Raw genomic sequence first — 26,870 nt, 5'->3', positions numbered from 1 at the left:
CTCAGTGGGTTAAGCCGCTGCCTTCGGCTCAGGTCATGATCTCAGGGTCCTGGGATCGAGGCCCGCATCGGGCTCTCTGCTCAGCAGGGAGCCTGCTTCCTCCTCTCTCTCTGCCTGCCTCTCTGCCTGCTTCTGATCTCTCTCTGTCAAATAAATAAATAAAATCTTTAAAAAAAAAAAAAAAAAATGAGACCGTAAACCTGAAACTAATACCAATGTTTGTTAACTAAATGGAATTTAAAAAAAAAAAAAAACTTGGAAAAAAAAAAAAAGAAAATGATACTGTAAGAGTGTTGTTGAAAGAAAAGCCTAAACATATTATAAATTTTGAGAGTTTATTTGAGCAAAAATTCATCCGAATTGGGCATAGCCAAACTGGAAGTGGTTAGCAGTGTCCCACTGAGAGGAACTAGGGGAAAGATTTAATAAAGAAGCAAATCAAGGAAATCATTTGATGGCCTCTTGCTGAAGTGGCTATATTATTTAAGAACATTACTTGGTGGTTTGTGACTGGTTTCCTTAGGTTTCCATTTTTAACCTTAAGGCACAGGTTTGGGTTGACTTGATCAGCATGAAATCTCCCTCAGTCCACCTTTCTTGTGGTAGACATGAAATTTGCTGTGGAAATAAGATTTGTACCACATCAGGTAAATAGCATGCATTCAGTAAATGTTACTGAACTGATTTGAATTAGGAATTTGATTAGGCATAGAAGCTAAAAATTATTAGGCATAATGTTTACATCAGGACTAAGCCTAGTACTTCCTTGGGGCCAGCTGCCTGTTTTTGTAAAAGTTTTATTGGAACACAACCATGCCCCTTTGTTTACATATTGTCCGTAGATGCTTTTGTGCTATGGTGGTAGAGTTTGAATAGTCCTACCAGAGACCACAAAGCCTTTAAACCTACAAGTATGAAATATTTAATGAGTCTTCATAAAATGTTTACCAGCACTTGTTCTACATATTTGTAATGGTGATGGTAGGAAATAAAAGAGGTCTGAAATCGGACAGAAGGTAATGAGTTGAATTGAGGAATTGGCTTTGCAAACAGCTGCTGTCACTGTAAGAAAAATATTCAAAAAAAGATGTAAAAATATAGATCGTGTTGTGTCAGTACTATAACAAAAGATTTTCTCTACATTTAAGAAATACCAAAGTTTAGGATTTTTTTTTTAACATAATAAACTCCTAAGCAAAGTCTGACCCTGAGATATGCTCAGAAGTAAGGAATAAACAACAGCAAGATTTTTAGGAGAAAATGGTTAATTATTATCACTTTTTTGCCCCACATCTTGAAACTATTTATGAAGAATAAAAAGGAGATCAGAATTGTGTATTAGTGTGGTCAGGAAATTAAAACCCCACTAGCTATTCCAGCAGTGAATTTATTATAGGATTTTTAGGTGGAGAAGGAGCAGGCTAGGCTTCTTTGATATTGTAAGTCAGGTTATTTCTGAACAGTCAGAAAGACTCCGTTTCAAAAATTTTAACCTCCAAGTCCATCCAGCTAGTCCCACCAACCTTTCAGAACCTCACTGTCTCTATCAATGCCTTGTTTACGATAAGACAAATGCAGCAAATCTGTGAATTCAACTTATGTTGTAATTCTGCAATATGAAGTAATAGATTTTGTGCAATTATCAGTAAAGTCATCCTTGCAGATAAAAGAAATTAGAGAATATTTGGGGGATATTAAAGATGCACTCTAATTCCTTGATAATAATTTAAGTAGGGATTTAAAATTCAGAGGTTATAGTTTTCTTCTTGTGACTTCTCCAGTACAGTCACAAATAGTCACCTTGCTTTCCCAGTTTTTTTAAAGCTTACAACCACTGTAATAAAATATGTCTCCTACTATGTCCTCCAAATTTCTGGCTTAGTAAGTACATCATTACATTCAAGCTTACAATGAACCTCTGAATATTCACCTACATTGTGCCACAAACATTTTACTACACTCTGTATCCAGCCATAATCCATAACGTTCTCCATCTTACTGTTAATGGATTTAAATTACATATGTCATTATATTTAATCCTAAATATTTAATCACTAAAGTTCATATTTAATCACTAAAGTTCAATGTCTGTTTAGTTTTTGCTCCCTCCCCATTTAGGTAAGATTTATAGATTAACATTTATAAATGTTAACATTCACTGAGTTTTTACTCAAACCTGTGGAAAGATTTCATTTCTTTTATTGTTTACAAGTATACTTGTAAAATTCTATTGATTTTTAGATAGTAATATCATTCTACAATCTTGCTAAATGCATTTTCTTGTTCTAGTAGTTGTTTCTTAGGTTTTGTAAAATTGTTCCTGAAAGCATTTTTTATTTTGAAGATTGGGACCTCCAGTGTCATAATGAATGGAAGAGGAGGCAGGGATGCAATACATTTTGTTCCCAACCTTGAGAAAAAAGCATTCAGTATTTCACCATTCAGTAGAGGATATTAACTGTAGGTTTTTCTTTTTCTTTTTTTCTTTTTTTTTTTTCTTTTTAAGATTTTACTTACTTATTTGACAGATAGAGATCACAAGTAGGCAAAGAGGCAGGCAGAGATAAAGAGAGAGAGGAGGAAGCAGGCCCCCTGCTGAGCAGAGAGGTTGATGTGGGGCTTGATCCCAGGACCCTGGGATCATGACCCGGGTTGAAGGCAGAGGCTTTAACCCACTGAGCCACCCATGAACCCCCTGTAGGTTTTTCACAGATGCTCTTTATTGCATTAAGGAAATGCTTTTCAAATTTCATTTTGAGAGTTTTTATGATGGATAAAAGTTAAACTTTTCAAATTTACTGCTGAAAATAGGGTAGCAGTCATACGGTTAAATAAATAAAGCAGTCATAAGGTTGAACACATTTTTGCAATCTTTAAGTTATTCTGGCAATTAATTCTTAGGTCTATTTGATTATCTGAAAAAGTCTTGATTTTTCGAAGATTTTACGATTATAGAACTCTGACCAGATAGCTCTTCTGCTCTTTGTTTACCTCCCCCTTTAAAACTTTAAAGATGTTGCTTCTTTGTTTTTTAGTTCCCTAAGTTCTGAAAAGGGGTCTGTAGCAATCCATATTTTTTTCTTTATTTTATGTTTCTTTTTCCTCTGGCTACACATAAGGTTATTCTTTTCTCTTTGTTTCAGGAGCTTGTCTATGATATGCCTGTGTGTATATCTGTTTGCTTTGGTTTAATCTTGTTTGGGGTTTTTTTGTTAGTTTTTACCTTTCAAATTCTGAATAGGGATTTCTGAGCTTCTTCTATCTTGGTGTGTTGTTGTTAATTAACTTTGGAAAATTCTTGGCCATTAACACTTCAAATATTTCTTTTTTTAAAATTTTACACTCATTTTAATATTTCTTTTTTATTTTTAAATTTTTTAATAAGCATATAATGTATTTTTATCCCCAGGGGTACAGGTCTGTGAATCGCCAGGTTTACACACTTCACAGCACTCACCATAGCACACACCCTCCCCAACACTTCAAATATTTCTTGACCAAAAGTTTTTCCCTCTCTTTTTGGGACATCAATTACATATATATTAAATATAAGATACTGTCCCATGTTCTTAGATGTGCATAGGGTTCTATCCTTTTTTTCCTGTTTTGTTTTACTTTAGACAATTTATGTTGACCATTTTCAAATTTGCTGATAGTACCTGTGTTGTGACTACATTACTGAAAATGTATCAGATCATTGAAGAAGTTCTTTGAAAACACGATATATGTATCTTTGTGTAAACTGTGTTTCTAGCATTTTTATTTCAATCTTTTTTTCATCCTTTTGTGGTAAGAATAATAGCCACCCAAATATGTACATGATCCAATCCTCGGAACTGGTGAAAATGTTCTATTTCATGGTGAAAGGGACTGCTGAATATGTGATTGAGCTTGGGGTCTTACACAGAGAGCCCTGGATCACCTGGGTGGGCCTGACACACCAACTCTGTTTTAAGATGAGAAGGTTTAAACAACTCCAGTGCTCCACTCTTCCCCGAATTCACATCCTCTGAAGTGTGTGAATGCCTTTACAGCTCTCTCCATCATCATAAATAGTTGGTGTATCTCTTCCCAACCCTTAAATCTGGGCTAGACTTTGACTTGCTTTGGGCAATGGAATTCATCATTAAGTTGTGAGCCATACGTTGAGGCCAGGTCTCAAGAGGTTTTGTGTGCTCCCTCTCTCTCTCGGAACCTCACCACTTTCATGATAAGACGTCCTAGCTAATCTGCTGGGACATGAGAGATGACATGGAGAAAAGTCCCAGTTGTTCCAGCCAAGGCCAATCCAGAACAACAAGCCACCAGCGGAAACATGAGCTCCAGCACAACTGAGTCCTGTGAAAATTCCCCTTACCTAGGGACTCCTCAGTAATAGCAAATACTTGTTTCAATCCACTACATTTTGAAATTTTACTTCCCAATAAAATCTTTCAATGTTTAAGTTATCTTTGGAGTTTTCTACAGGAATTCAAAGAAAAAGTAATAAGAATATAATTTCTAAACACTTTAGTGGTATTAAATGTTCAGTTACATGAAAATTTGGCTTTTGTTGTATTATGCACATAGATACTTCTATAGGACACGTTCGTTTATTATGGTTTGTACTAGGAAGAAAATGAATACCACCATTCTAAACAGAATTTTTTTTTTTTTTCTGAAATCTGAATCACTTGTCATTTAGAAAGAGTGATAATCAGGCAGACGCTTGGAAGAGGCAGATCATGGCTAAAAGCTACTCTCCATGCTCATTAGTATCATGGCCCAGAGCAGGAGCCCCTTTGTTCTCTCTTCTCCTCTCCCCCATGATTTTTTTTTTCCTCTTTCAGACCTCATTTTATAATAGTGGAAAACCTGCTCCTTAAAGAACAAATACATTCTGATGAATTTTCATCAAAAGAGTCATAAAGAGATTGACTATATCTCCTATATCACCTATCCCTTCAACATCCTTTAATTAAAAAAGGATTCTGATAAAAGATGTTATGTTGATCACACGTAGGCTTCTCTGACTGGGAGCCCCCGAGAACAGAACCATCTGTACCAACCACTGCACGGCTTCTACATGCTGTTTCCCATCCATGTAGACACATTTGGCTGACTGGATAGAAGATATTATTACTGAAAAGATTTCCAGACCCAAATCAGTCTACCAGTCCTTTTATTCTTAGCTTAGCCTTCCACTTGGCATTTAAACTGGACCGGGCTTTAAGTAGCATTGCCATCATGCAAAACCTGCACTGTTCTTGGGCACTAGGCAGCTGGATGTTCAGGGTGGAGATAATTGCTTCCTGCAACCACAGAAGGGGTTCCTTGCCTGATGCTGGGTCTGACGGGCCGCCGCCTCTGGGGCTGGTGAGCCTTCCTTACTGAGGACATGGGACTCTGCTCTGGTCTGATGTCACCCTCTTTCTGGCTCCCAGGTTTTCCTGTCTGACTTGATTCTTTGCTTTCTTCTACATCTGCCTTAAAAGTCCCAGTTATGACTGACAAGTTCACAAAGTTTGCCCCCCAAAATATGTATGGTCCTTGTGCTCATGGAGCTTGTATTTTTGTTTTTGTTTTGGGTTTTTTCCCCCCTTTTTCCCTTCGGAGCATACTGTCTAAGAACAAGAACATTCTTTTATGTAACCACAGTGAAGTTACCAATATCAGGAATTTAGTATGGATACAATATTTCGTTTTACCTCTGTTCCAATCATGCCCAAAGGAGATCTTTAGATCATTTGTTTCAGTCAGTTGTCCTATTTCTTTCCCTGCCTTTAATCTGGAAGTCCTCTTCATATTGTTTCATGACATTGATATCTTTGAATAGTCCAAAACAAGAATTTGTCAAATTGTTTTATAGAATTTCCCTAAATTTGGGCTTGTCTGAGGTTTCTGAATGACTAAATTCAGATCATTAGTGCTGGAATTCCATATCCATGATGTTCTGTCCTTCTCCGTGTATCTTGTCCCCAGGCAGGTGATACTGAACTATTACATTTCAGATGAATATTAACGATGATCCCCTGGTGTCTCCAAAGTATAGCTACTATGTTGCACCTTTTACAAATATCTTGGTAAGATCTATTTGGAAGCTTTTATGGACTGGCAGTGTCCTTTCCCAAAATTTTATTAGTTGAACTAAACCCCAATGTGATGACATGTGGAGGTAGGGCCTTTTGGATGTATTAGGTTTAAATGAGGGTGCGGCTCCACATGGTGAGACAAGTGTCCTTAAAAGAATAGAGACAAACACCAACCCTCTTTCCCATCATCTCTTTCTCCCAACCCATAGATCCCTGGTCATATGAAGACAGCAAGAAGATGGTCATGTGAAAGCCAGAAAAATGACTGTGAACAGGAGTCAAATATGTTGGAACCTTGATCTTAGAATTCCTAGTATGTAGAACTGTGAGCAGCGTCTGTTTAAACAACTCAGTCACTGCTATTTTGCAGTGGCAGCCTCAGCAGACTAAGACAGAAACAATGCAAGCATGCCCTTGTGCATCAATTTTTCATCCACCAGTTTCAGCATCCATTAAGGATTTTTGGCTGAAAAAATGAGTATAATGATTGCCAAAAGATGATTTCCTAATTCCATCATTCCTTCCATTTTTACTATTGAAATTTTTATAGTAAAGAAGAACTTTATTTATATCCAAATGGAGTCATGAATTATTATTTTATTGTATGGATGAAAAACTCTACTACTAGTATTCATTTAGATGTGCTCAAATGTGTACAAGACTTTGCATGTGGTGCCCCATGAAGCTGGCATTCAAGTACCTCTTTATTTTATGACACAAAATAATATTCTAGGCACATCAGATTCTCTTCCATCCTATCCCTGAAACCAGCCATTTCTCTCAAGTATTCTAGATTCTTTAAGTGGAAGATGGTATGAAAAACCAAAATATGACCACTAGGTGTGCTCATTGCTAGTTAGGTTCTAGTCTCTGTCAGTGCACAGAATTAGGAGCCAAATGTGTGCACAAATAAATAAGTATACCATAATACATATACTCATATATTTATATGTATTTCTCAACATGTCCATATTGATACATGCCTATACATTCAACCATATACACATATACATACATGCATATACAACCCAAAACTTCTATAACTATTTCTTTAACTATATTAAAATCATCAGTTCACACCAATGCCTCCCATTTCAGCTGAATATTAAAGAGTTCATAATGTCCTACTCCTTCTCAGTATTTGTAACTCCCTTTTATGACACTAAGAAACCTGGCTCCCATTTTCTATAATATAATTACTTAATTGTTTTGATCAAGAGTACACAAAATAGTTTTCACAATTGTTAACCCATTATTTTGTGAAAAAGAAACCTACCAAACAGAGCTCAACATATCTTAAAATTTTGTCTTTAGCCTAAACCATATAATCTACTGAAAAGTTGAAAAGTTACCTGATCTAGTTCTTTTTCTCTTTTCTTCCAGCATGGTTACATTATTTCTTCAAATAGGGTTTATAAAATGTGCTTCTATTTCTACTATGTTTTAGTGTTCCCCTCGTACATACTTATATTTTCTGTTTTTGAGGATTTGAAACATGAACATAGTTGTAAAAGTTAAACTGTTAAAACTTGTTCCATCAGAGAAACAGTATTCCCCACCCTCTACTTCCATACTTTCCATCTTTCTTACCCATGTACTGTGAGTTCTCACTTTCATTAAGCTCTAGTTTATGCTTCCTGTGTTTCTACAGGTACAGTTAAAAGATAGAAGTATATCTTCTCATCTCCTCTGCCTTATACGAAGAATAGTCTACTTTGTATAACTGCTTTTTTGTTTTAAAATTTTTACTGAATTATATATCCTGAAAATCATCCCATATCATAAATCTTTCTCATCCCCATTCTTTTATTCTGGCTGCATTGTATTCCATTATGTAGATTTATGATAATTTACTGAACCCCTTTTCAGTGTAGGAGTATATAGGTTTGTAATATTTCAAATTTATAATCAATTTGCAGTGAATATTCCTACAAATGAACTTTTCTATTTTTGGAGATACATCTTCAAAAATTCCTAGAAGTATGATTTCCTGATTTCCTGGACCTAATGTGAACATACATGTAGTTCTGTTGAATATTGACAAAATCTCTAGAAGTTTAATGCCAAGTACATTCTAAAGATCATCACATGAGTGTCAGAGTAACTGTTTCTCTACCTCCTTACCAACAGTGCATGTTATAATTTTTTTTTTTACCAGTTTGATATATGAGAAATGGTAACCTGGTATAATTTTGTTTTCTGTATTTCCATTATGAGGAAGATTAAATATCTAGACATGGAAAGACTTTAGATATTATGATGTTAGCCCCATTAAATGGGTAAGGGAATTAAGCCCCAGAGAAATAGAATTGTCAAGTCAAAACACACACACACACACACACACACACACACTCACATTATGTTATATAAACTAAGCCAGATATATAGATATTTAAATATCTCAATATCATATAAATGATAGCAAGTTAGTTCTTTCTGGAAATACAAAGGGGAGATAACCAAGTATCCTACCCATAATGAACTTGCACTCTGGGAAATATATTTTAAAGGGAGGTTACAAATATTAATCAAATATAGAAAAATTACATGATAGCTAGTTATAACTTAATTTCTGTATTGTTAGAGCATATAATGGAATTTATTGATCTTGTCAGGGAGGTCACTGTGAATATTCCTAAAGGAGTAAGAAATAAGCTTGCCTTAAGGATGGGTGCATGTGATTTAGGTGACTGAGAGTACCTAGGACCAGTAAGAAATGAGCTTGCCTTAAGGATGGGTGCATGTGAATTAGGTGACTGAGAGTACCTAGGACCAGAAAAAAGACACTTTGTGTTCAGGGGGTATAACAGGTGTCAAGAGCAGAGATCAGACCAGTGGTTGTCACAATGAGGAAAAGGAGGCAGGGGGTACAATGGGTCTATAAAGAGGGATTGGTTAATGGACATGATTCTTGAAGATCAAAAATTTAAATTATTTGAGCTGAGGAAAGGGAGATGACATGATCTTATTTTGTTTGGGAAAGCATCCAACTTAGTGGTAAAATGGAGAATTCATACAGTGGGGCAAATTTGGATTGAAGTGATCAATTCAGAAGCTTAGCAACGGGCCAGGATTTAGTGCAATGTTGATGATAGAGACTCTTCTAATACTTTTGAATTAGTAGCTCATGTCAAGCCCTGAATTAGGGTCTGGAAGTAGAAAGAGATAAGTAGAAGGAACAGTATCTAAGAGTTAAAATAAGCAATCCATGTTGGTAGTTTGGATATGAAGTACAAGAGAGACCAATTTAAGGATGACTCAACCTTCTGGCTTGTGGAAAACAAAACACGCAGTGATTTTGAAGGAGACCTATATTTGGGGAGGAAATTCAAACATTGGGGCTGGACATCTTGAAATCTGTGAAGACTTTGAGACATCTTTTGGAGGCTGTCAGAGTTCATTTGGTCAGGGGAGTTCAGAACTCAGGGAGCTGTCTGAGTCAGAGTTTTGCCTACAAAGAGATGACATTCCATGTGTTGGTGTAGGTGAGGTCTTCTAGGGGGAGTGAACAGGAGGAAGAAAGAGCAGGGCTTGGACTGAACCTTGAGGGATACCAGCATTGAATGACTGTGGGTGTAAGGGAACAAATTTAGCAAGAGCAGTAGGAGGAAAACTAGAATGGTACAGAATCATGGAAACTAATTGACTCTGGTTTTTAAAGAAGCAGGGATGTACTGATAATGTCAAATTCTTCTAATAAAGTATAAAAAGAGTAAAACTATTTATTTGGCTTATGACAAGGAACCTCTTCTCAATTTCAGTGAAAACTGATGAGTGATGGAGAGGTGAGATCCTGGAGAAGGAGGAAGTTTGGCTGTGAAGAGGTTTTTTTTGTTTTTTGTTTTTTAAAGGAGATTGGAAGCTGTGTAATATTTTCAATGAAAACATGCAAGCTTGCTCTGGGTCTGAGATTGTTTGCTTGTTTGTTTTTTATTCCCTTTAGTTCCACACTTTATCAAAAGGTGCAGGTCTGGATCTTTAGGTTCTCATAGGAGATGCCCCTAGGATCAGTTAAGAAAAGGACATACAAATGGCTATCAGACACATGAAAAAATGTTCATCATCACTAGCCATCAGGGAGATTTAAATTAAAACTACATTGAGATATCACCTTACACCAGTTAGAATGGCCAAAATTAGCAAGACAGGAAACAACATGTGTTGGAGAGGATGTGGAGAAAGGGGAACCCTCTTACACTGTTGGTGGGAATGCAAGTTGGTGCAGCCTCTTTGGAGAACGGTGTGAGATTCCTCAAGAAATTAAAAATAGAACTTCCCTATGACCCTGCCATTGCACTCCTGGGTATTTACCCCAAAGATACAGATGTAGTGAAAAGAAGGGCCATCTGTACCCCAATGTTTATAGCAGCAATGGCCATGGTCGCCAAACTGTGGAAAGAACCAAGATGCCCTTCAACGGATGAATGGATAAGGAAGATGTGGTCCATATACACTATGAAGTATTATGCCTCCATCAGAAAGGACAAATACCCAACTTTTGTAGCAACATGGACGGGACTGGAAGAGATTATGCTGAGTGAAATAAGTCAAGGAGAGAGACAATTATCATATGGTTTCACTTATTTGTGGAGCATAACAAAAAGCATGGAGGACATGGTGAGTTAGAGAGGGGGGTTGGGGTAAATTAGAAGGGGGGGTGAATCATGAGAGACTATGGACTCTGAAAAACAATCTGAGGGGTTTGAAGTGGTGGGGGGGTGGGAGGTCGGGGTACCAGGTGGTGGGTATTATAGAGGGCACGGATTGCATGGAGCACTGGGTGTGGTGAAAAAATGATACTGTTTTGCTGAAAATAAATAAATGAAAAAAAAAAAAGAAAAGAAAAAAGAAAGCCCACCTGGGGTTCTGAAAAACACACATGAAGATCCCTCACTAAGCAGATCATCTCAGAAGTTCCCAGCTTGCTGTTGGAAGGGTCCCCAGGATAGGAAGATAACATCTGACAACCAGCATAAGGGTTTTATCTTTATTAACCAAAGTGCAGCTCTGGGGAACATCTCAATTTGAATAAATGATGTTTTTACTAGTGCAGCCAACGTTCAAAAGTTACAAATCCACCGCTTTCCATGGCAAGCAATAGTGACAGTTCTGTTTTCCTAAATAATCTGTCTCATTAACAAGAGCGGTCTACTTTTTAAGCATTGACTCCCCGAATGCTGCCACTTGGGTAAACACAAAGGGCTGGCAACAGATACACATGCTTTATGATCCCCCAAACCCTGCATTTCTATGGCTCCTTTTGTTTTTTATCAAGTGAATTTTATTGTGGCAAAAAGGTTGCAAAGTGAGACTTGTCACTTCCCGATGGCAGTAATTTAGTATCTAACAAGCAAAAGTCGTGAGCCCCTGAGATGCACAGTAGCTCAGGAACTGATGCTGAGGGCACAATGGGGTTGACTCTACAAAGCAGTGAATGTGAGTCAGAAATGGAAATGAGGCTGGGGAAGCCATCTCCAGTGTGGATGTGAGAAGGAACAAAGAGGAAATACAGATCCGATTCCTGGAAGACGTTAAACCAACTAAAGAGGGGCAGTGGATGTCATTGGAGGAATATTAATAAAACAATAATCAGGATACTGATAATAGCCCTCACTGATCATGTGCCATACCCTACAGTGTCCTGCACTCTACCATGGGCCTTACAAACCTTGTGAATTCTGTGAAGGTCTTAACTTGAAACTCTATATATAAATCTGGAAAAATTGAAATAAAAATAATGGCTGAAGTCCAAAGCAAGTGCAAGTCAGGGAGATAGATTTTAAGTTTTGGTTCATTGTTTAAACTCTTCTAACCGTCATGTCCATCACTGAACAAGTAAGGAGGGTCCTTCTACTTATGGCTGGAAATCAACTATGTGACTTGGTAAGGTGGAAGTTAAGTGAGTGAGAAGTTTACATATAAGCTGTCCCACATGAATAAGGAGATTGGATTAGACAAAATGACCTGATCTTATTCAGAATTAACCATTTACCCTTTATATTGCTAGAAACTTCTATAGAGAGGCTGCCTCTTAAATCCCTACTAATGCCACTAAGGAAAACAAAAGCTAGAGTCCTTCACAAATGAAGCCCAGGATGCATAAGTGGAGGTTTAAATGGGTGAATAAATGATCAAAGGCCTATGTCCACGGCGATGGAGTGATATGAGTACTGTCTCGTGTCCCTGGGGGAGGGTGTTTTCTTATGTAAGAATTCTTAGGTTGCCTATTAAGGAGGGCACAAATTGTGTGGAGCACTGGGTGTTATATGCAAACAATGGATCATAGAACACTACATTAAAACTAATGATGTACTGTATGGTGACTAACATAATAAACTTTAAAAAAATCTTAGATTGGGTAGAATGCTTTCATGCCATAAAACAAACAAAAAACCAAAAAACAAAACAAACAAACAAACGAACAAACAAAAAAACCCCACAAAACCTCTTTGGCATTCTTGATTAAAGAATTTTTTTTTTTTCTGTTTTGATTCCCAAATACGTAGTGTCCTAAGAGGGCATAGTATACTTTCCATGAGAGAGTGAATATGGGTATTACTATTATGTGATTACTCATAAATACAAATGAATTCCTGTCTATACTTATTTTATTATCAGGATCTCTGGGACTAAAAAGTGCGAGTATAAAACATGCAACTTCATAACACATATCTTATATATTGTAAAACTTTATATTCAGATCAATATTTATGATACCAATATACCAGATGTTTGCTTAATGCTTATTTTGTTAATTCTCCCTCTATTTTTGTTAGGTATATCTCTTATTAATATATAAAAGACTTATTTAAAAATCTGAGACATTTTTTTATGGAGCACCTGAGTGGCTCAATGGGTTAAGCCTCTGCCTTCGGCTCAGGTCATGATCCCAGAGTCCTGGGATCGAGCCCCGCATCAGGCTCTCTGCTCAGCAGAGAGTCTGCTTCCCCCTCTCTCTGCAGCCTCTCTACCTACTTGTGATCTCTCTCTCTGTGTCAAATAAATAAATCTTTAAAAAAAATCTGAGACACTTTTAAAATATATAAGTATAATTAATTTACATTTACTATCGTACTTATATTTTTGCTTTATTCTTTTATTTCATCATTCTCACTTTTCCCCTTCTCTTCTTCCTATAATCGGTTATCTTTTACATTCTTTGTTCCTGTACTAAGCTGTGTTACATTTTTTCTATAATTTCTCAAATATATTCATCTACAGATATTTTGTAACTCTATAGATGTTTGCCATTTTTATTTGAAAATTTTATAATTTTGTACTTTCATAATTTTTTGCTTTTGATTTATTAAGATGTGATGGGTTATCTCCTATAAATCTTATTTGATATTTATATTTTTATTTAATCAATAATAGCCCTAGCAGTTTTTATTTTATCTCATTTTAATCTCATCAAAAATGACTAAGGGGTTGTGGAAGTGACCCAAGTGTCCCTCGGTGAATGAATAAACAAAATGTCACATATACACTCAATGGAATATTACTCAGCCTTGAAAAAGAAGGAATTTCTAACACATGCTACGATATGGATATATCTTCAAGATACTATGCTAAGTGAAATAAGCCTGTTGCAGAAAGACAAACCATAGGATTCTATTTATATGAGGTACTTAAAGAAGTCGAAATCCTATAGTAGAGAGGAAACAGAATGGTGGTTGCTGGGGGCTAAGTATAAAGGAAATGCAGAGTTAGTGTTTCATGGATGTAGAATTGCTGTTCCAAAAGATGAAGAGTTCTGCAGATAAATGGAAGTTATGGTAGTACATTATGAATGCATTTCATATCACTGACTATACAGTAAAAAAGTTATGATGGTAAAATTGATGTATTTTACCACAATATAAAATAAATTGTGCATAGCTGGTCCATGCATACATGTATTTCTGTTGAAGTTTAAACCTTTTTCTTTTCTGCCAGGAATCCAGGAACTCCTTCATCTTGTGAGTTCTGTTAATGTCTCAAATAGAAATTTCAAATTCACAGAACTCATGAAAATTTGTAGCATGTCTTATGTGTTCCACATAGGTAGGAATAATTTCAGCTTTTTTTTTTCCTCCCAAAAGATCTTTAAGTGCAAATACTACCACAATCACTGGTTATTTCAGCAGCGATTAGGATAGGGAACATCTCATCAATTTAACAGAGAGATGACTGTCGGAAATAAATTAACAAAGACTAGGCATAATCTGACAAAAAATGAAATAGTCTAGTTATATATTTATTGGTTCATGGTCAATGTTTTTACATATATATTTTTTTAATTGAGGTATAACTGACCTACAACATTATACCAGTTTCAGGTATACAACATAATGTTTCAATAGTTGTAGACATTATGAAATGATCCCCACAAGAAGTCTGGTGAACATCGACCATTACACATTAGTTACAGAATTCCCCTTCTTGTGATGAGAACTTTTAAGATCTGTTGTCTCTGCAACTTATTTTCTAAAGATCTTATTTATTTGTTTATTTGAGAGACCAAGCATGCACGCACAAGTGGAGGGGAAAGGCAGAGAGAGTAGGAGAAACAGACTCCCCACTGAGCAGGGAGCCCCATGCAGAGCTCGATCCCAGGACCCTAGGATCACGACCTGAGCCACCCAGGCGCCCCTCTCTGCAATTCATAAATATGGAATACAGAAGTATAGTCACCATGCTGTACATTACATAACCATGACTTCTTTTGTAACTGGACCTTTGTATCTTTTGGATTCCCTTCACCCATTTCCCCATTCCCTCTCTCCCACCACTGGTGAAGTCCCATGTGTTCTCTAGATCTTTAAGCTTGGTTTTGTTTTGTTGTGGTGGTTGTTTTATTTGTGTTAGAGCCCACAAATAAATGAGATCCTACGGTATTTGTCTTTCTTTGTCTTAGTTCACTTAGAATAAGGCCTTCAAAGTCTATCCATAATGCTGCAAATGGCAAGATTTCATTCTTTGGTATGTCTAAGTAATACATACATATTAATACTTCCCTTATTCATTTATCCATTGGTTAGACACTTAGGTTGTTTCTACAACTTGCCTTTTGTAAATAATGCTACAATGAACTTGGGGGTGTATATAACTTTAGGTATCTTTACACATGTGTATATCAACTCATGGAATAAGTTGAAGCTACAGACATATAGCATATGGTAAAGAAAATTAAAAATATCAATTAGGTTGAAATTTTAATTTAAATACATGTTTTATACATTTAGATCCAATAATTCCACCCTCAAATTAACTCTATAATATAATTAGAGAAGTATGCAAAGATTTAAATATAAGAATGTCCATTAAATACTTAGTAATGCATAGAATTGCTGAACTGTTACTGTACACCAGAAAGTAATATAATACTGTACATTAACTATACTGGAATTAAAATGAAAAAGTAAAAGTATATCACAGCATTGTTGATAGTATTGAAAAATCTGCAACAGTACACATGTCCAATAATAACTGCTTAAATTATGACTTCTATACGATAGAATATGATAAAGCTATTAAAATGATGTAAGTACACTGAGGTAGAAATGGGTTCAAATTTAGGGGTCTTAAAAAGGTACAAGGTATAGCATAAGTCCACTTTCTTTTTCTTCTTAAAGATTTATAAGTTCATTTTCAAGAGGAAAAAATTAGAGTTAGAAGATTATTTTTAGATGGTGGGTTGATGAATACTTTTTATTCATGTTTATCTTGAATTTTTATTTTCTCTCTATATAATTTTGTGCAATGAAATAATTGAGAAAAATAAAATTAGGGAAGATTATGAGCATTTAAAATATTTTTCTTAGTTCAGGTTTGCTGGAACTATTGCTTCCAATTGGCTAATAAATATGAAACCTAGGATTTTGTAGTTTTGTTTTTTTTTCCAACTGAGTGCCAATTAGTCAAGATAACATCCAGGTTTGAGGATTAAAATGTGATCACCTGAATAATTCATAAATTGGTTTTTCATGCTTCCCTGCTGGGGTCCTAGTGCCAAAAATTGGCACTGACCAATTGGAGAGACTGACCAAAATTGGAGAGAAAGTAGACAATGTGTTTTCTTGGACAGGACCCAGAGTAGGGATGTTGCATTCATTCTCATCATGAGTCATTCTGCACCCACGCCTGCCTCCTTCCTGACACTGAGCAAACATTTGGGTTGGGGATCCTTCTGTGATGTTCTGACTTTGGGAAGTATTTTCCTTTAAGTCTGTTCTTCTTTTAAATATGACCTGGTCATATGGAAGAAATAGGACTCTGAGCATCTTATCTCCAAGAGAAACATCTCCTTGCCCAAATGGACACTGCGGTCTCAGGGCCCTATGTTTAACTCTTTTCACTCTAAAGACCTGACTAAGAGTCAGACCCCAGCTTATGTTAACTGATTGAAGACTCCTACCAACTTAATGCTAAACTGTTAGAAAACATGTATCATGGCTGTAAGTTAATTCATTAAAATACGTAATATTGCACTCAATTTGTACTGAACTGTTTGTATTGGATTGCATTGAACTGAACTGATCTGACCATGCTCAATGCCATAAGTAAATGAGTAGATCAACCTTAAAGTGAATTTTTGTGTAAGGACAAAAACCCTGAGACCTTAAGACACTCTTTCACCTTATTCCCAAACTCCCTGACTTAGTCTCTGTTTTATAATTCTCCCACATACAGATTAGACAGTATGTCTGTTTGGGAATCTATTTCCCCTGTCCCTATATTTTTTTACTAAGCCCCTTACCATACTTGCTGTTCCCCTCCCCTTCCATACCGCTTATGTATATCCTATCCTATCAAATATTGCCTCCCAGAAACTTAATTCTATTGCCTCCAATATACAGTCTACTTTGTTTTCAGATAAGTAGAATGACTGAGTGCATGTGACATATGTCCAATGTAAAGTCAGACCTCGCGGATGCTGGCTGCATTAAAGAATCAATGGATAGATTCTAACATATAAAACATAAGATTTACTGTATCTATTATCTAACTATGTCTATAGCACATTCTTTTAGATCTTGAGTTTACTTAGACATAACTTTCTTCTTTATTTGATGCTAAGCCATTTTAGGCCGGGCATTGTGTCAATGATAACTCTGTACTTTCCCTCTTTTTCTCTAACAGTGACTGGCATCGTTCTTCACATAGATTAGAAATTCAATATAAATTGATTAAATGCAAGATTTTATACACTAATGAACAACTTATTGCCATCATGCATGTTTTACACTCATCATATGATTATATTCTCATGTTGCCATGTATTCTTTGTTAGCCATTTTCTTTTTATTGAACAGGAAATCAATTGAAGAAAGAACTACATCTTGTGCATATTTATATGCACATTACCTTGTTCCATTTCTATGTCTGAAATCGAAGAATTCGTGTCTCCCACTCATCATGTGTTTGTTGAATAAATGAATAAATCTTAGCATAAAAAGACACCAACTCATTTTTCCAGGTGCTTTACTTATTTACTCCCTCATTCTTGTTGTTTGGGGGTACTTTCTCTGGGCCAGATATTAAATTATTCATTGCATGTCCCAAACACTCAGAACATCCATGCTTAAAGTCAACTCTGTGTGTGTGTGTGTGTGTGTGTGTGTGTGTGTGTGTGTGAGAACACAGACTCTTAGAAGAGTCCATTGTTTAAAGAGGGTAGAAGTAGGTGTTATGCTGATACTCAAGGGAAAAGAGAGCTCATATTCTGCTTTCCTACTATGAAGATGATAATACTGACTCTGCACAGAGAGCATAGTGAGAAATTCAGTTTCCAGCAAGAAGGGCTAAACTGCTCTAACCATAGATCCATACTCTGGGTTCTGAGTACACACCCAGATTAAAGGCGTTGGGAAGCCAGTCTTTTTTTTTTTTTTTTTTTTTTTTAAAGACTTTATTTATTTGACAGAGAAACAGCCAAATAGGGAACTGGAGCAGGGAGAATGGGAGAGGGAAAAGCAGGCTTCCCACTGAGCAGGGAACCTGATGGGGGGCTAGATCCCAGGACCCTGGGATCATGACCTGAGCCAAAGGCAGACACTTAATGACTGAGCCACCCAGGCGTTCCAGGAAGCATGTCTTCACATCTCAAAAACTCTAGAAGGCTGCGGTCCAGGCAAAATGTGTACTCAGGATATTTGGACAGCAAAGAGGAATCTAAAACTAGAGCTATTCAGAGCGAATGGCCTCCAGCACTTTGCATAGTGGAAATCTGTTTAGGAGCCAGCCCCTTCCCCCTCCCCCCCTTCAGTAAAGCTTTCATTTTAAGGAGTTAAAATAAAAGAACAGCAAAAACCACGCTCAAAGAATGTTAAATCGTGAAACTCTCCTGGCATAAAAATATTTTCATTGAATAAGATTTTTAAAAGTTTTAGTTCTTTGATAACAATAGTAATGCAACACTCCTTATCAAGATTTATGAAAATGAACCAAAGCAAAACAGAAAAAAGATCAATGTGAAGATTATATGATGGTAGATCATTTCAGATTTATACAGATATTAAAATAATGGTACATAATATGAACAAATGTCATTATCAGTGGTGAAATATTGAATTTCCCACAGAAAGATGGAAAAAGGAAAATATGCCCTTTTTAATAACTTTATTTAACATTGTACTGGTTATCTTAATTACTTCAATAACCTAAGCAAATAAAAGATATCACTTTGGAAAAGTTCTTTTTTTTTTTTTTAATACCTGTCAGTTTTCTTGAATGATGACTATGCTCTTAGTATATCTAAATACTAAGGTTACAATATTAAAGTACAGAAAATTAAATTAATAAATATAAGCAGTGAGATTCATATGCAAAATTCAATTTTAGTTCTATATTGCTAATTGAAAAATCTAAAACCTGTTTGTTATTTGTTGCCATGTAAAAGCAAATACTTGGGAGTAAATCTTTTTAAAAATGTCCAAAACTCTATAGAGAAAACCACAAATGTTATTGATATAAAATGTTTAAGGTTAAAAGTGTACATATTTGCTACATGAACTAGAAAAATCAATAATGTGAAAAGTTCTATTTTCCTGAAACTGTTTTATAAAGTGAACACAATCACACTGTAAGTTCCATCAGGATATTTTGAAATTACAAATTCTAAAGTATATTTGGGAATTCTAAGAGAAAATAACAGCCAAGACAATTTTTTGGAAGGAAAAAAAAAGCCAGAGAATTTATACTATCAAATAACAATACTTGTTACTAAGCTACTCTAACAGAGGTAGTGTGGTATTGGCACAAGGATTGACAAATAGACCATGGGAACACAATAAAAAAGTCCTCAACAGACTCACAATTATATGGTCTTCTTTCTATACAAAAATGATGTTGTAGTATACATGGAAGAAGACGGATATTTCAATAAATTATGCTAATCAATGGGATCTCCATATTGAAAAATACATATATAACTCTACCACCCAGAATATTTTTTAAAAAAATTGCAGGCAGATTTGTGATCTTAAGGTAGACAAATACTTTTTTCAAAAAGTAACTGTTGTTAACCTAGACTACATTCATAATATTTTTTTAATCAAAAGAGGCATGTAGAAAATGAAGGAGAGTCAATTTCCCATATCTATTTATCTATCTGTATCAGTAAACATATAAATATAAACGTAGATAGGAAAAATCCCTTTTTACACCATGCATTAAAAATATTAATTTGAAATGATTCATAAATTATTTTAAAAAGTATTCTTCTAAAAAATAGAGAAATAGGATAATGGGGAAGGCAAGGATTACCTAAATGGAAAAAAGAAGGGCAAACCACAAAACAGAATACTAATAATGGAGACATTAAATCAAAAACTTTCCATTCAACAACATTAAGAGAATGAAAAATAAAACCACCAGACAAGGTGAAAATATTTGTAATAATTTATATAATAAATGACTCATCACCAGAATATACAAATAATCCCTCCAGATTAATGATTGAGAAACCAAAACCCAATAGAAAATGGATAAAGTAATTGAACCACCTGCACAGAATAAGATATGTCAAATAACTACATGAAAAGATGGTCAAATGCATGTCATCATGACCTGGAAATTAAAACTACTGTATGAACACTTGGGTGGCTCAGTTGATTAAGCATTTGTCTTCAGCTCCTGTCATGATCCTAGGGTCCTGAGATAGAGCCCTGGGTTAGGTTCTGTGCTCAGCAGAGGGTCTATTTCTCCCCCCTGACCCTACCGCATTCATGCCCTCACTCTCTCTTGATATGTCAAATACATAAAAATCTCAAAAAAGAAAAACTGAGAAAAACCTCTACAAATGCCCCCAAATTACTAAAATGATAAAGACAGATGATATTAAGTGTAGATAATGAAGAACTAGAACACTCACTGCAGCTGTGACTGTAAATGTGCATAAAACACGTTTAAAACTCTTTGCATCAGAGATACCTGGGTAGCTCAGTCAGTTAAGCATCTGCCTTCGGCTCAGGTCAGGATCCCAGCATCCTGGGATCAAGCCCCGCATTGGGCTCTCTACTCAGCAGGGAGCCTGCTTCTCCTTCTCTTGCTCTTCTTCTGTGTGCTCGCTTGCTCGCTCGCTCTCTCTCTCTCTCCCAAGTAAATAAAATCTTTAAAAAAATTAAAAAAAAAAAAAACTTCACATCAGGTAAAGCTGAATGAATTTATGCATACCTTATGGTGCAATGATCCTACTCCCAGGTATCTACTCAAAAGAAATTCCAAATCTCCAAAAGGATTCCACAAGAATTTCCAACAATCACTAAATAAACCGTGATATGTTATTGTCTGGGAAACTAGGCATCAGTGAGATTGAGGGAACTATGAGCTGTGTGCTACAGTGTAGATGAATATCACAGTCTAACACTGAGGAAGAGAAGCCAGACACAGACAAGTACATAATATAAACATGAGAGAATTTCTATCAGGTTGGAACACAGACAGCAATAATCTATAGTGTTAGAAGCCCATGTATCAATTACTTTTCTTGAGTAGAGGGTGGGGTTATACAGAAACGGGAGAGAATAAGACTATTTTGTCCACATTTCCTCTTATAAGGACAGCAGTGGAACCTTATTAGAACCCACCCTCATAACCTGGTTTTAACTTAATCACCTGCCAGTAGAATGATTGAATAAAGATAACCTTGCAAAAGAGTTTGAGGGGAGGGGAATGAAGGGTAGGGGGCAAATGTTCCTAGAAGACCAACTAGCCTGGATACATACCAAGGATATGTAGGAAATGATTCATGTTACCAAAAGCGGTTCAACTAGCATGGATTCTGAGTATGAATCATTGAGTAGTGAAGGATAAGGCAAGAATAGTTAGGCTTTTGTCCAATTATGAAAAGCTAAGATTATAGATGGTATTAGGGCACTTGGGCTTTTGATGGAGAATTTAATGAATATTACATTTGTCCCATGCGAAAGCTGATGACTGACAGTTACTATAACTAAGAATCACTTTAACTTATGGGCTAGAAACCATCAGGCCATAACTCACTCCCAAATTTATTTTAATCCTGTTTATATTGAGGAAAATGCATTTTAAGTTTTATGATTTAAATGTCAAGTGAACCACATTTTAAAAAAAAGAAAGTTATCTAGAAAAATTTTCCAGGAGAAATACAATCTGACTGTGGACTTCCTTGCCTATCCTTGTCTCTGTTGTACCACCAGCACTTCAGCTGGGTATGTTCAGGTGTATAACATGGCCCCTTGCCCATAGGACTGCCACTCAGGACATCCCATCAATGGAACAGATGTAGATGCTGAGCCAGAGGCAAGGCTAACTCTTCTTGGAGTGCCATGTGAGACCAACATGATGGTTCTGGCCCAGAAAATGTGAAAGCATCTGAAAGTTCATTTGTTATTTTCTCACTCTATGCCTTTTTCTTTTATTTATTTTCCCTTCAATCTCTCTATATTTTCTTTTATTCATTCCCATTTTTCCTTACAATCTTTCATTGGATTCTCTGTTTTTTCTAACTATCCCTGCCTGCATCAAATACTTTTATCATTACAAGTTCATGTGCTGCAGATTTCCCAATCGAGTCCAGCATCTCTGTATCTCTCTGCCTTTCCCCCTGCTGAGAGTGCCCTCAGTCCTTGCTTTGGTCCTACCCAGACTGCATGATCCACTGAACCCCCATTTCTGCTGGGAATCCTTCCCTCAGTTCTTCAGCTAACACAGACCTCTCCCTCTTCTGAAAGCCTGTACCTCTGAGACTCTGTCATTTGCCACTTACCCAGCATAGCACAAATGGTTGATACTCCTCAAAAGATGCACTTGATGAGATATATATATCCAGAAAATAATAGATGTTCATTCATTGCTCACTGATCAACTCCCTGCTAGTGAGAAAGAGAAAATGGGAAAATAGAGACATATTTAAACAGGCTTTTTAGTGACCTTTCTTTTCCTTTTCTATAATCTTTTCTCTGTACAGTTTTACAGTTTTGAGTTCCCCTCATCCTGTCTTAGCCTGTTTTATTTTCCTGCCTGTTTTATTCTCTTATTTCCTCTCATTCTTTGACAGGTGGTCACACACTTTTTCTCCTATTCATTCTTTGAAAGATTTCTAAGACCACTGTGCAGAGAACATGCAATTTCTTTCTCTCTCTCTGTCTCTCTCTCTCTCTGTGTCTTTCTACCTCTTTCTCTTCTGCTATCCTCCTCTTCTGTCCCCCTCCTCCTCTCCCCCTCCTCCTCTCCCCTTCTCTTTCTCCTTCTCCTTTTTCTACTTCTCTTGCCAGCCTCCTTTTTCCTGTTCACCTACCCACACACTCTGAGTAATTCGATTTTATTTAGAATGAGTCAAAATAAAATTGCTTGAGGGCTCAGACCATGTAGGCCAAGCTTTGCCTGGAGACAATATTTACAGCTGAGTGATAAATAGGAATTGCTATCAAGGGGTTGGTGGCCCGTTAACTGACACAAGCCTGGAAATACCGTCAAAAGAATTGCTGAATGTAGGAGAGTTCATAGTTAATGACTCCTGCACTAAAAACTAGATGGCAAATAGCAACCAAGAAAAAGAGCATTACTGTAGTCAGTCTGCAGATAGAGTTGTGCTATAAGGTTAGACTTGTCAGAACAGACTCTCACCTGGCCTGGAGATCTCACCTGCAGGATAAGACAAAAATTCCTTGGGAATCCAGGCTGATAGTTTGCAACGTCTGAGAGCTGGCCTTTGGACAAATAGAGGTTAATGGGTCTTTATATATATATCAGAGTCTCCTGTCTCAAAGTACTAGAACATAGTAATGGCTGGGGCTCAGACATAGAGAATAAGAAAAGTTCTTCTTCTGGACCGGAACATGGATGGCTTTTTTCCTAGGAACAAGGAGTCATTTGTTAGCTTCAGTGAATGGGGTCCAAGTTCTTTCTATGCTCAGAGATTCCTTGATTATCAATACCCCTAAACAGTAAGGTTTAGGTAAGTTCTGAAGTTGTGACAAAATGCAGGTTTAAGTTTTCTGCGTAGCTCCAGGCCTGCCCTATATGACTATCCCATGCATACTCCCCATCTGCATATCTTCCCGTAGCTGTGCCTGGCTGAAAAAAACTTTCAGATGACAAGTCTCAAGACAGAAGATGCCTGGAAGACTGAGTGACATGTGAAGGAGAGTCATTTGTGGGGGGGGGGGGCAGTATATGCATACACATGCCCAATTTCAAGTGCCAATAAAACTTTGGTCAGGCTGTAGAATATGAAATAAGTGTTTGTTTTATTTTTTGTAATATTTATTTGCTTATTTGAGAGAGAGAGAGAGAGAGAGAGAGAATGCATGGGGGTGTGGGAGGGTAGGAGAGTTGAGAGAGAAAGAAACTTAAGCAGACACTGCACTGAACACAGAGCCTGATGTGGGGCTCATTCTCACAACACTGAGATCAGGACCTGAGCTGAAACTAAGAGTCAGATGCTTAACCAACTGTACTACAGAGGAGCCCCAGTGTTCATTTCATGAAGAAAATAAATGATGGACAGAAATTAGTCTACCATGACAAACATAGGATCATAGAACCATTGGCAACAAGATTGATTAGAATGAACCTAAGTTGGTTATGAAATTCCTGCTTTGCCATTCCTAATTTTTTAAAGGCCCTCATTCTTGGAAAATAATTACTAATCTCCATTTATGTGGTTGGGTTGGTCCCAATGTTCTCCATATTCAGAGGTGGCATATGACTCAGGTCTGGATAATCAACATATTCAATCTCTTAGACTCTTGGTTATATATGGACTCATAAACAAAAATGGTCCAATGAGAATGAATCTTGAAACATGCTAGGGACAACTGGAAAGAAAACTTGCTAACGGATATGTTGTAACAAGAATCAGGAATGTCAGTCTGGATCTTCTGGGGTTGTCCATGAAGGAAAAACTCTCTTAAGAATGAAGCCAGCCTAGTACAAAGCAAAAAGGAGAGGTAGATGTAGTTTCTTGATAACACTGTTTGAATATCCATAGCCAACTATTCCTGAAATGAAGTAGTTTTGAACTTTTTATTTACATAGACAATAGATTCACTTTTCCTATATGAAAGTCCAAGTGGGATTTCTGAGAAACAGAACTAAAATAGTTGTTTTGAACCCTTCTACCTGACCTTCTATTACCCTGCATCTGCAGGTTAGGTAAAGCAGCCCCCAATAAAGGTAAAAACAGAAAAAGAAGATGTGTGGGTCAGGATATCCTCTTGTCTGGTCCTCATTCAAAAGGAACAATGAATACTGAGTTTAGTACACAGAGAACACTCAATAAAAATTGTTGATGGATCAGCTAAATATTCCGTAGCATGTAAATATCTGGCTCTTCTTTGATTTCTTATGAAATCTTAACCATAAAACTTCCTTATGACTTCCTTATAAAAATATGATTTTTCCTCAAAACTGAGACTCTTCTGAGAGTAAAAGAAGGAGTTCTTAATAATTACACCAAAAAAATGCATAAACTGAGATTTTGCTGGGGAAAACCTGGGCATATATTTTCTCTACATGTAAATAAAGATTTTTGATGCAAGCTCCTATATAAACCTATTTATTCAAATCTCAGGAATGATACCCAATTCTGATTTCTTCCCTCTAGAATATAAAGAATAATAAAGAGAAGTATGAGTATGTTTAAAAAAAACAAGAAAGAAACCATAAATAAGAATTATCCTGTGAGATTTTTTTTTCCTACTAAGATAAAAAAAAGTGAATATATATATATAAAACATTGAATTTTTATGAGGGCCATAAGAAATTCTACAGTCATTGTGATCTTCTAGAAAATAATTCTTGCTCAATGCACAAATTCTTACCTAGCGGATCTAATGCTTATTTATTTCCTTCCCTTATTTTTTTCATTCAGCCATTCATTAAGGAAATATTGACTGAATCTTTTTAAGGTTCCATTCACTGTGTTGAGACATAGATTAGTCTTAGGCATTTGAGGTGTGAAACAAAACAAAATGAAAAAAACTAAGAAAACCAGGAAGATGTTCATTGAAATAAAAGGACGCACTATGTGTGAAGAAGGAGGACATCTTTATGAGGACCTAAATATTGCATGAGGTTAAAGAGTACTCAAAGGAAAGAGGAAGAATGGGTTCAGATCACAAGAGGTCAAAGATTTGGGAGTGTGCCTTCCTTTCTGCTGACATGACCATAAATATGCTTTCAGATATGTGAGTGATAAGGTTCTGAAAACTGTGTTGTAGCTAGGATACCACCAGGCTGGAGTCCATGATGAAAATTAAAAAAAAAATTAGGTCTAACATTTACAGAACTCCTGCTATTTTCTGGGCACTGTTACAGGTGCTTTCCATGTTTTAATTCATATAATCCTCATAAAACCAGGTAAGTTAGTTACTATTACTAACCCCATTTGACTGGGGAGGAAAACGAGGCACTAATATAGTAAGAAACTATTAAAGGACTTAAAGATTACAAGTAATGTTGCTGGGATTTAAATCTAGACTTTTTTTCAAATCCCTCATGTAATCACTAAATTATAAGAAAGACCTCCCTGAGATGAATAAGAATTCTCAGCTAAGGAGAATAACCTTAGGAGAAATGTGAAAAAGCAGGGTATAAGATAGAACTTTGGAGTGGCAAGGTTTTGATGTTCTGATCATACAATAATGTTGTTACACGCTCCAGGGAGTGGAAAGAACTGGAAATAACGTTGAATTTAAACTTGAACTATAGAACAGATGCTGTCAGAGGAACCCAGTCTTCTAGAGCAAGGAGTAACAAAACCCTACAGAACATGGCTAAGGCAGCAAGCAGGTTGGTTTGCATAACTCCATAAGTGCAAAAAGTAAACACTGAGACTCATTGGATCAGATTAAGATAAGACATTAGTCACCACACAGATCACAGCAGGAGCATGAGGTTGGAAGTACCAGTGCGTCTCCCCAAGGCCCACAAAGTGATGCGATGAGCCCAGATGGCTGTTACACACTCTATGGGTCGCACTGTAGCTGAAGAACCTATGGCCAATGGCCCAGTAGATTTTATAGCAAGCATTACATAAAAGAGTCCCTAGGCTCCAGGGGGTGGGGGATAGTTGTACTACAGTCATGCTACCGCTGTCTTGTCCTACTTAACTGCTCACATCACTAGCAATAGAAATAGCTCCCTGTCAGGGGATAGTTAGGTCTTGAGGTGTGGCACACCCAGTTAGAATGCAGAAAGACAGACAGACTCTCCTAATGGAGGCAGTGATGACCTCAGTCAAGATAGGAACTATATGGAGTGCCCATTTTTAAAGAAAAGAGAATAGCCCTAATAGACATAAGAATGTCCTGAATCGGAGATATTGTTACGATA

General features: G+C 36.5%; 1 long non-coding RNA gene across 11 annotated transcripts in view; it reads right to left on the bottom strand.

Moving 5' to 3' along the window:
- Window positions 1–332: 332 nt before the first annotated feature.
- The window catches only part of LOC116573680, a 44,720-nt gene continuing 18,182 nt past the window's right edge, over window positions 333–26,870 (bottom strand). For 8 of the 11 annotated variants that reach the window (XR_004278929.1, XR_004278926.1, XR_004278923.1 and 5 more), the window contains 3 exons: window positions 23,160–23,242; window positions 22,300–22,402; window positions 333–618 (listed from right to left, as the gene is read on the bottom strand). This is a non-coding gene — a long non-coding RNA (uncharacterized LOC116573680). Of the gene's footprint in view, window positions 619–4,357; window positions 4,462–7,423; window positions 7,546–22,299; window positions 22,406–23,159; window positions 23,243–26,870 lie in introns of all 11 variants that reach the window. The other 3 variants (XR_004278925.1, XR_004278930.1, XR_004278924.1) reach the window with 3 other exon arrangements.

The sequence above is a fragment of the Mustela erminea genome, chromosome 14, assembly GCF_009829155.1.
Source record: "Mustela erminea isolate mMusErm1 chromosome 14, mMusErm1.Pri, whole genome shotgun sequence".
Taxonomy (NCBI): domain Eukaryota; kingdom Metazoa; phylum Chordata; class Mammalia; order Carnivora; family Mustelidae; genus Mustela; species Mustela erminea.
The sequence above is the reverse complement of the archived record's forward strand: the minus strand, read 5'-3'. Positions and strand labels throughout refer to the sequence as shown.